The 10,663-nt window shown below is 42.5% G+C and overlaps 1 protein-coding gene across 7 annotated transcripts in view; it reads left to right on the top strand.

The window, feature by feature from the left end:
- Nucleotides 1–686: 686 nt before the first annotated feature.
- Nucleotides 687–10,663, top strand: part of ATP2B3 (ATPase plasma membrane Ca2+ transporting 3) — a 315,248-nt gene continuing 305,271 nt past the window's right edge. For 2 of the 7 annotated variants that reach the window (XM_069748300.1, XM_069748303.1), the window contains exons 1-2: nucleotides 690–753; nucleotides 834–901. The gene's annotated coding sequence lies outside the window, so the exon portion shown is untranslated. Of the gene's footprint in view, nucleotides 902–10,663 lie in introns of all 7 variants that reach the window. The other 5 variants (XM_069748306.1, XM_069748302.1, XM_069748301.1 and 2 more) reach the window with 5 other exon arrangements.

Below are 10,663 nucleotides of genomic sequence, written 5' to 3'. Positions count from 1 at the left end.
TGACCCAGGCAAGGTTACGTAGCTCCTGGTAATGACATGAATGTCTTCCGTGACATCAGCATGACATCTTCATGTCTCACGTAATGTGTCCTGCTGTCCTTATGTCATCGGAGAGGGTCTTCCTCCTCTCCTGAGCTTTCCAGGTCCCCAACGGTGGGAGGGTTAATTTGTCCTTCTAAGTCACCTTCCTCCGAGATGTCTCATTTTTCACTATAAGGAGCCCCCCTTTAACCCTTTCGGTGGATGAAACCCTCCAAGTTGCCCTAATTTTAGTTCTTCATCCCTTCTTTTTTGGGGGGGGGATTAGAGGGGGGCTTGGCGGAGAGGGAAGTAGTCTTGGATTGGGGGGGTGGGGGGATGCTAATGCTATCAGCATGAGCTTTGCAGAACACAGAAAAGCTATTGCAGGTAGAATCAGTGATAACACACAGTGCCATCACCAATGAAGTGGGCTTGGGTTGTACCACGAGCACAAATAGGGGGGGAAAGACGAGAACAAAAAAGACATTTTTGCTAGCCGCATAAAAACAATAGTTTTTTTTTGGTTTGCTGCCCTGTTGGGCATTAACCCCTTACGTCCCCCATGGCGAATCCGCCTGGTGATTATCTAGCGTAGCCTCTCGCTTTGCTTTTAATAGGCATCCTCGGACCTCCCCTCCTCGTCCCCCCCCCAATCCCTCTCCCTTTCCGCTCTCCTGGGATGCTGAAGTCTGCAGATGGACTACAGCACAGAGTTCTGGCTCCATCCATGAGGCATGTAGTTCTCCAGTATCAGCTGCTGGAACCAATTTTACATCATTTTCCAGCTTTTTCATTTTCTTCCTTTGATTCAGACGAGAGAATAAGAAGGGCAGCTTTATCCTGGATTCCTGTCTTCCCTCCCTCCTCCTAACATGGCCTGGTAAGGCAGCCTGGTTTATTATTATTATGGCTTGTTGGATACATTGTTGCATATTATTATTAACATCTTGTACCAATTTCTGCTGCATGAAATGTATCAATTGCTGCAATGATGACAAGTAAAGTATCTGCCTTCTGACAGATGGTCACTTGTGCAGGGCTAATGCAGTAGATTCTGCAGGTACCATTCATTATGGGTAGGAGGATAGGGTTAGGGTTAGGGTTAGGGTTCCACCCGTTTAGGGTGATTTTTTTTTTAGGAGAGGAGGAAGGGCTGGAGAGAACATGAACCACTTCATCTGCAATGGACAGAAGTCAAGGAAGAGGATGGCGAGACCTTGTGGGATACGGCTTAGCTCTGCAGTCTCCTCTCCTCCTGACTCAATTAGGATGGAGAGGAGGACACACAACACCCATCCCAATGCAGGGACTGGAGGATGATGATGAGGATGATGATGATGATGCTACACTAGTGGCTCACTGCAGATGAACATGGGTTGGAGGAGGTTAGGCATGTGCCTGTAGGGAATGGCTGGGATGGAGGTGGACATCCAGGTCCATTGACCACAGATGATCTATTGCTGCATTGCAATGTCGTGTTTTTTTTTTCCTTTTTATTCAACTGCAGGGTAAGGGGAGGGATCCTGCTCCGACACCGAAAGCAGCCTGTCCCCAATCCTGATTGGACGGATTGCACGGACTGACAGAGGGGTATCTCAGCAGCACTTAATTAGGACGATGGTGGGGAGGAATGGAGGGGGGTCTTGTTGCACTGATCCAGGCCTGGTGATCGGGCAGGGTGGGATGTCCTCTTCTATTTCTGGTGACATGTTGGGATTTCGGGAAGCAATGTCCGATCTCTTTGACTTTAACATCTCCTCTACACCCACCTCTGATAGCAGGCCCGGATCTGGTCAATCATCTGAAGTCTCCTTTAATGGAGATTTACCCCAGAATGACCTTCCCCACTCATTATCAAGGCAGCCCAGGTGGTGATGGCCCAAACTCTCTGCATTGCTGGCTTGTGGCATCTGCGCTGGCTGTGCCATCCTTCATGCACCACTTTTTTCACCTTTTTTGTGCATTCCTCATGTGAGGGGGTGTGACATGGTGAACAGGCTATATGACGGAGCCAGGGCTGCCAATGTGCCGCGCTCTACCCACCTCTGTGCTAACTTGTACCCATCAGGTCTCGCTGAGCCAACCCTTCACATTGGCACCCTGCCATCAGTAATGCGGGCATCAGCCATCGAGAAAGACTGGCACTGAGGCATTGAGGTTTTATGGGGTCTCCTAACCATTATGGCCATTTACAGTCCTGACATCAGGGCCAGACATGACTGCTACCTCTGCACGCCCTATAGTGATGCCCCTCTGTGTGTATGCCTGTGGTAAATCGATGTACCAGATGAATATTGACCATATGATGCCAATCCCTCCATGTCATCCATGTGCCTTTCTGCTGATGGTGGGCACCATCTCACAGAGCCGCATTGTACCTGGACGTCTGCCATAATAAAGCTGATGTTCTGTCAGTGCCTGGAAATCTATCATGTTACTACTCAGCGGGACATTTGGTGCATCTGTTCCTGGGAAAGCTGGGTGACAACCAATATGGCCACCATTATCCTGACGGCTTGCAGGGAATATTATCATTTATTTAGACCACACATTCCCAATGCTATAAAGGTGGTGGAGCACTACAGATCCCAGCATAGTCAGGTGACTAGTTAGAGGAGCAGGTTGTGATCTGGAAGTACTTCTGCTAACGAGGCATTCACCTCCACCGCCAGCACAGCGGCCCTTTCATTTTCAGTTAGGCCGTGGACATGAAGTTACTATATTGCTCAGTCCTCGGGGCGGCTGGATGTGCCCCCCTTCTCAGGCTGGGGTGTAATAATGGGGGCACTGATGCAGCTTATAGTCAGTGCTGTAATAATACCTCCCTTCTATTATTCACCATCTGGACCATCACTTACATTCTGCTCATTAATAATGGAGAGTCCAGCTTCAGAGAAGGACATCACTCATTGTATCTATGGATCTGTCACCTCCATCTGTGTCACATCTCTGTCCTGTCCCTCTATCGGGGTACTAACTAATGTCTGTCCTCTATATATAGTCATAGCTATCCTCTCTCTTTATATATACACGATTTATATATATATTTATTCACATCTATCCTCTCTATATATAAATCACAGATATACTCTGTATATAATCACATTTATCCTCTGCATATAATCATACCCATCAATGGCACATTTATCTACTGGAGGTCCAATCTATCCATCACCACATCTTTCCATCCATGTTTCTATCCCAGTGTCTAGCCATGTATTATTTTATCCAACTATCTATCCCTGTGTCTATTGTCCAGAAAAATGAAGGCAGCACTCCAGTAGAAAAAATAAAAATGGTTTATTGGCCCATGTGCGATGTTTCAGTCCAGAGTGTGGACCTTTCTCAAGCTCTATCCATCCACCCACCCCATATCTACTCATCCACCCCTGTATCTATCCATCCATCCATTCCTATATCTATACATCCAGCCATCCATCCCGTATCTATCCATCCACCCCTGTATTTATTTATCCATCCCTGTATCTATCCATCCACCCCTATATCTATCCATCCATCCCATATCTACCCATCCACCCCTGTATCTATCCATCCATCCATTCCTATATCTATACATCCAGCCATCCATCCCGTATCTATCCATCCACCCCTGTATTTATTTATCCATCCCTGTATCTATCCATCCACCCCTATATCTATCCATCCATCCCATATCTACCCATCCACCCCTGTATCTATCCATCCATCCCATATCTACTCATCCACCCCTGTATCTATCCATCCATTCCTGTATCTATCCATCCATTCTTATATCTATACATCCAGCCATCCATCCCTGTATCTATCCATCCACCCCTGTATCTATCCATCCATCCCATATCTACTCATCCACCCCTGTATCTATCCATCCATTCCTGTATCTATCCATCCATTCTTATATCTATACATCCAGCCATCCATCCCTGTATCTATCCATCCACCCCTATATCTATCCATCCATCCCATATCTACTCATCCACCCCTGTATCTATCCATCCATCCATTCCTATATCTATACATCCAGCCATCCATCCCGTATCTATCCATCCACCCCTGTATTTATTTATCCATCCCTGTATCTATCCATCCACCCCTATATCTATCCATCCATCCCATATCTACCCATCCACCCCTGTATCTATCCATCCATCCCATATCTACTCATCCACCCCTGTATCTATCCATCCATTCCTGTATCTATCCATCCATTCTTATATCTATACATCCAGCCATCCATCCCTGTATCTATCCATCCACCCCTGTATCTATCCATCCATCCCATATCTACTCATCCACCCCTGTATCTATCCATCCATTCCTGTATCTATCCATCCATTCTTATATCTATACATCCAGCCATCCATCCCTGTATCTATCCACCCACCCCTATATCTATCCATCCATCCCATATCTACTCATCCACCCCTGTATCTATCCATCCATCCATTCCTATATCTATACATCCAGCCATCCATCCCGTATCTATCCATCCACCCCTGTATTTATTTATCCATCCCTGTATCTATCCATCCACCCCTATATCTATCCATCCATCCCATATCTACCCATCCACCCCTGTATCTATCCATCCATCCCATATCTACTCATCCACCCCTGTATCTATCCATCCATTCCTGTATCTATCCATCCATTCCTGTATCTATCCATCAATTCCTATATCTATACATCCAGCCATCCATCCAGTATCTATCCATCCATCCCTGTATCTATCCATCCACCCCTATATCTATCCATCCATCCCATATCTACCCATCCACCCCTGTATCTATCCATCCATCAACCCCTGTACCTATCCATCCATCACATATCTACCCATCCACCCCATATCCATGCATCCACCCCTGTATCTATACATCCATCCACCGCTGTATCTATCCATCCATTCCTATATCCATTCATCCCTTTATCATCCATCCATCCCTTTCTCTATCAACCATCCATCCCTTTATCCATCATCCATCCATCCTTGTATCTATCCATCAATCCCTTTATCTATCATCCATCCCTTTATCCATCATCCATCCATCCCTTTATCCATCATCCATCCATCCCTTTATCTATCTATCTATCCATCCATCCATCCCTGTATCTGTATGTATTCATACTGAGGTTCCATTGTGTGCATAGATTAATCCCCCTTGACTATGTGGGGGTCTCTGGAATTATATGGACCCTTCATGCTTCTGTACATGGCCTTTACACCCAAACAAATTATACTGCTACCGATTGTGTCTACCTGATCAGGCCGATGTGAAAAGACCACCGCTCTCCCCTCCGGCCGTGATACCCGCCATTCCTGCTGTACGCCTATAGGTAGCCGTGCGGTGACCTGTATTTATCAGTAAGTGGCCAGTGAGAAATGACCTCCAGGCCAGCGCTGACTAACAAGCTGCTGGCAGACTAGTCCATTGGAGATTTTTTATTATTATTGACCTTTGACTTTTAGCTTCATTTAATGTTCCCATAACTGATCACCATCGCCTGAATCGCAGAATCTGGGCACTTATTTTTCGGATGCTCCTGCCTTAATGTCACAATTAAAGATGGAACCGAGTGTTCTGTAGAATTCCAGCATTAATGCAAATAAATAATACAAAGATTAGAATGTATTCTGGATTATTAGAATCATAAATATTTAGATGTAATTACAAGAAATGTGCTGTCAGAAAATTATCTTTCATTTTATGTTACATGTATTTTTTAAAATATGTTGGTAAACTTTTTTTTTCTTCACATCACCATCTTTATTAAAAAACTAAAAAGTAGTAATCTTACAGTTTTTATACTGTCGACTGGGACTTTTATAGACTTTTAGTTCCTGTTCTTTCAGGAAGAGTTTTCAGCAGGCTCCTTATCAGCAGAGGCAGGATTACAATGACAGGTAACACCTCTATATACAACTGATACATAGGATCCACCAATCACACTAGGCGACATCACAGATCCCTTCATAATGACCTCTGCACACATTAGATGCTTCGCTACAAACAATAGGGTCGGGGGTCTGATCATTGCTGCTAATGTACATGTGTTGTTTCCTGAAACAACAGGAAGTTAGAGTCTAAAAAAAAGCCCCAGTGGCCGGTGTGAGAATTGCAAGGTTTCTCATGTAAATTATTAATAAAGATTGGAATACATTCAATATAATATAATTCAATTGAATATTAAAAAAAAGACATTGTCACTGCGCCCTTGAAACAAAATGCTGTGCCACACTGTGCCCTCTGAATACAATAGTGGCACACACTGTGTCCCTTGAAAATAATACTGCCACATACTGTCTCCCTGAAATTAATAGTGTGACATATTGTTTCCCAAGAAAATAGAGACTATGACCCCTAAAGATAATGATGACCATATCAGATGTTTTGAATAGAATGCCGTCTCACTGTCACCTTTGAATACAATAGTACCACACACTATGTTCCTTGAATATAACTGTATCCAATGCAGCGTCCCCTAAAAATAATTGTGACGAACATTGTCTCCTTAATATAATGATGCCACAGGCAATACCCCTTGAATAGAATACTATCCCATGCTGTGTCCTCTGAATATAATAGTGGCACATACTTAAAAATAATAGCACCACTCACATTGCCCCCTAAACATAATGCCAAACACTACGCCCCTGGAACAGAATGCTGTTCCACACTTTGTTCTATGAATACAATAGTGCCCCTGAAAATAATACTGCCACATACTGTCTCCCAGAAAATAATACTGCCACATACGGTTTCCCAGAAAATATTACTGCCACATACTGTGTCCCAGAAAATAATACTGCCACATACCGTGTCCCGGAAAATAATACTGCCACATACTGTCTCCAAGAAAATAATACTGCCACATACTGTCTCCAAGAAAATAATACTGCCACATACTGTCTCCCATAAATTAAGTGTCACATTCTGTCTCCCAGAAAATATCACTGCCACATATAGTGTCCCAGAAAATAATAGTGTCACATACTGTCTCCCAGAAAATAATACTGCCACATACTGTTTCCCAGAAAATAATAATGCCACATACTGTGTCCCAGAAAATAATACTGCCACATACTGTGTCCCAGAAAATAATACTGCCACATACTGTCTCCAAGAAAATAATACTGCCACATACTGTTTCCCAGAAAATAATACTGCCACATACTGTGTCCCAGAAAATAATACTGCCACATACTGTTTCCCAGAAAATAATACTGCCACATACTGTGTCCCAGAAAATAATACTGCCACATACTGTCTCCAAGAAAATAATACTGCCACATACTGTCTCCCATAAATTAAGTGTCACATTCTGTCTCCCAGAAAATATCACTGCCACATATAGTGTCCCAGAAAATAATAGTGTCACATACTGTCTCCCAGAAAATAATACTGCCACATACTGTTTCCCAGAAAATAATACTGCCACATACTGTGTCCCAGAAAATAACACTGCCACATACTGTGTCCCAGAAAATAATACTGCCACATACTGTCTCCAAGAAAATAATACTGCCACATACTGTTTCCCAGAAAATAATACTGCCACATACTGTGTCCCAGAAAATAATACTGCCACATACTGTTTCCCAGAAAATAATACTGCCACATACTGTGTCCCAGAAAATAATACTGCCACATACTGTCTCCCATAAATTAAGTGTCACATTCTGTCTCCCAGAAAATATCACTGCCACATATAGTGTCCCAGAAAATAATAGTGTCACATACTGTCTCCCAGAAAATAATACTGCCACATACTGTTTCCCAGAAAATAATACTGCCACATACTGTGTCCCAGAAAATAATACTGCCACATACTGTGTCCCAGAAAATAATACTGCCACATACTGTTTCCCAGAAAATAATACTGCCACATACTGTGTCCCAGAAAATAATACTGCCACATACTGTTTCCCAGAAAATAATACTGCCACATACTGTGTCCCAGAAAATAATACTGCCACATATGGTCTCCAAGAAAATAATACTGCCACATACTGTGTCCCCTAGAAATATAGAGAGTGCTACACACTATGTCCCCTGAAGATAATGCTGACCATATTATACTTCTTCAGTAGAATGCTGCCTCACTGTCACCTTTGAATAATGGCATCATACACTGTGCCCGGTAGATAAGTGCCACTCTCTCTGCCCGTAGAAATAAATAGCGCCACTCACTATGTCCCCTGAACATAATGACGCTGCACACTATACTCATTGAATAGAATATTGTCCCACACTGAGACCTTTGAATTTAATAGTGCCGTACACTACGTCTCCTGAAAAGAAACAGCGCCACTCACTGTGCCCCCTGAAAATAGTAGCGCCACTCACCGTGCTCCCTGAAAATAGTAGCGACACTCACTGCACCCCCTGAAAATAATAGTGCTACACTTGAGAGCTACAAGGACTAGAACAGTGAGTGATGGTCAATCAGGCGGCTGCAAAAGTTGTGGATTTACGCTATAAACTGTAATAATGGCCAAACTGGAACCCTTCAACCCCGCCAGCCTTGGATGCAATACCAGACACAGCCTGCAGGCATTAGTGGCGCTGTTTGCTATTATTTTCTACAAAAAGCATTTCAGTTATTTGGGGAGGGGAAATATTTACCTTTGTTCCTTCTTAATATGCAGAACAATAATTAGCCGCTCAATGAATATAGTATAGATAGGGTTAGACTAGGGACAGGATGGTGTTTATGGCACAAATTGCTCTGCATCTATAAAGTTGGTGATGATACCGGGAGAGAAAACTATATATCAGATATCATTTGGCATATTACTCGAAAATATTAACTGCTTCCTACCATAAGTGGCGCCACCCCTGCTTACAGGTTGTGAGTGATATTGCAGCTTAGTTCCATTCACTTCAATAGAGCAGAGTTGCAATACCAGACACAGCCCTGTGGTAGTGGTGGCGCTGTTTCTGGAAGCATGCAGCCATGTTTTACGAATCCTTTTTTGAAGAAATATCTAAGGTTCTCTATGGGAATGTATCTCAAGACTGGATGTCCTCCTTCCGTGTCGGCTTAGGACAATTATACGTGGACTTATCTACAGAAGATTATTATAGCTTTAGCCTTACAATGTCAGATTGAGGATTTTCTATGGTTTTCATTCAAAATCAGTTTATGTTTTTATTATTTTGGGATTTATTTAATTTGAATTAAATAAATGGCAGTTTTTACCAGTGTCAGACACCATCAATTGTTCACAAGGTTCATGAATAGTAAGCATCGGTTTCCCTACCAATGGTTTTTATAAAGTTTGTCACTGATTTTAAATCATTGTTGCATAACATAAGATGATGTTGGGCAGATTTTTTTTTTTACTCTGCAAGTGGTGACTACGACTACAGTTGGCTTCTCTTTAGCCCAAAAGATGATAACAGCAAACAATAGAAGGAATTCAATGGCAAACAATAGGAAGGATGGCACTTAAAGGAATCTGTTATCATACCTATTGTTTAAATCAAGTTTTATGTGTTTTTTTATTTTTTATTTATATTTTTCATATGATTTTTATTTAAAACACATTTATTAATCTCAATATCCACACTGTCCACTGGGGCTACTTTAGACTCATATTTCCTGTCCTTTCAGGAAGAGTTTACATCAGATTGCTTATCAGCAGAGGCAGGATAACAATGCCTGATAACACCTCTATACACAGCTGATAACACAAAATCCACCAACACAATAGGTGATGTCACAACTGCTCCTGATCCCCCACTCCCTTCTTCACAACTACTTTTGTACACCCTTATTACATGCGTTAATACAAAAGATAGGGATGGGGGTCTCTTCATTGTGGATAATTTACATGTATTGTTTCCTTAAACAACAGGAAATTACAGTTTAAAAGCCCTAGTGGCCAGTGTGAGAATTGCAAGATTTATAAGATTTTTAATTTTTAATAAAAGTTTGTGATATGCAAAAAAAAAACACAAAAATCTGATTTAGACAATAGGCCATTTTTCCATGACCTATTTACTTTAAGACAATATTTTAGTTGTGAGAATGCTGTGCAGAGGTTAATGTGCCAAGAGAGGGAGGAGATCTATCTCCATCACTTCTATAATTCTTGACAAGGGATTTCAACTTTTTCATTGACAGTTTGTAGTTTGCAGAGAGATTTGGAGCTTGAAGGGTTAAGTCATTGACTTCTTACTTGTTTGAGAAAAAGTCCCAAAAGTCTGAAAATCAACTATTTATAGGAAAGGCTTCAATCAGGAGCGAGAGTCATTGTAGTGGCTCTCCACTGTGGTTTATAGAGGGGACCATAAGGATAAGAACCTCTTTATTAGTCCATCAATGTGATCATCTGCTTCCTTCCTTGTCATAGTCAGGTATGAGTATAGTTTGGGACGTTTTCCGCTACGAGACCCAACCAAACAGCTCCTATATCTCATTGACAGTCCCTTCTAACAAAGCTATGAACCTCCACCGCAAGCCTCCTAATCTGCACTGGAGGGTCGGGCTGGACTACCTTGAGCAGTAGCATAACTTGATGCTCGTGGGCCCCATATCAAAGTCCCCATCAGGGTCCGCAACCATTAGGTCTACTCTCATGGGCCAAAGGGTCTTTTTGTGCCACTATAGGCTCACGGGTCTGGATGCAACTCATTGC

This window comes from Ranitomeya imitator, chromosome 2 (genome assembly GCF_032444005.1).
Source record: "Ranitomeya imitator isolate aRanImi1 chromosome 2, aRanImi1.pri, whole genome shotgun sequence".
Classification (NCBI taxonomy): Eukaryota; Metazoa; Chordata; class Amphibia; order Anura; family Dendrobatidae; genus Ranitomeya; species Ranitomeya imitator.
The sequence above is the reverse complement of the archived record's forward strand: the minus strand, read 5'-3'. Positions and strand labels throughout refer to the sequence as shown.